The 791-nt window shown below is 57.6% G+C and overlaps 1 long non-coding RNA gene across 3 annotated transcripts in view; it reads left to right on the forward strand.

The window, feature by feature from the left end:
- LOC119588715 overlaps positions 1-785 on the forward strand; it is a 248,263-nt gene extending 247,478 nt beyond the window's left edge. For all 3 annotated transcript variants that reach the window (XR_005230130.1, XR_005230132.1, XR_005230131.1), the window contains one exon: positions 231-785. This is a non-coding gene — a long non-coding RNA (uncharacterized LOC119588715). The remainder of the gene's footprint in view (positions 1-230) is intronic.
- The last annotated feature ends 6 nt before the right edge of the window (positions 786-791 follow it).

Below are 791 nucleotides of genomic sequence, written 5' to 3' on the forward strand. Positions count from 1 at the left end.
GCTCGCGTGGGCCTGTGCTAGGTACGCTTTGCAGCGCCGCAGACTAGCCGATTCTCCCCACGAGAGCCCTGCCCCAAATCCAGGATTAGTAATGCCAGAAATGCAGTGTGATTCCCCTAGGCATTTCCCGGCATTAGCCACGGTACCAATACCCGCAGGCTGCATGCAAAGACGAGACCCGCGCCGCCAACAGTATCATATCATCTTAATAAACATTGTCTCTGTTTCAGGCGCGGTAGACTGGGAGGCGATCTGCGGGCGGCGCCAAATAGGCGACACTATGCCAACATCACGACCTGCCAGCACCGAGCGCTGGCTGACACTCGCTGACGAAATGCCAAATATGAGGCCCTTTTGACAGCGACGGACAAGTGCTTGTAAGCGGGGACTTTCTCCGCTGTACAGAAGGTCCTCGTGAAGGAGTTCGCGTTGAACGGGACTGCCAAAGCCGTAGTTTGTGTGAACGCGAAGGTAATTCATTCTAGTCATATCTAATCTCGTGCGCTTTGCTTCACGCTGCTCTCAAGAAACAAAGGGAAAAACTACAAAGCAAAAGTGCTCATATATCGCCAAGAAGAAGAACATTTCGCCCAGCACCAGCCGAGCCGAGCGCGTCCGTCTCGCGCCCACGAGAAGCGCGGGCGACGCCGTCCGTCGGTGATCGGATCTAACGACCCTTGTCCCTGTGGCGCCGAGCGAGCCCCTGGCGGGAAGGAGCGCAAGTGTCGCCGAGGCTGCGGCGGGACGGTCGCCAGTGATGGTCGCGACGCGTGAGAGCAGCTTCCTCGCAG

Source organism: Penaeus monodon, chromosome 24 (genome assembly GCF_015228065.2).
Source record: "Penaeus monodon isolate SGIC_2016 chromosome 24, NSTDA_Pmon_1, whole genome shotgun sequence".
NCBI classification, from domain to species: Eukaryota; Metazoa; Arthropoda; class Malacostraca; order Decapoda; family Penaeidae; genus Penaeus; species Penaeus monodon.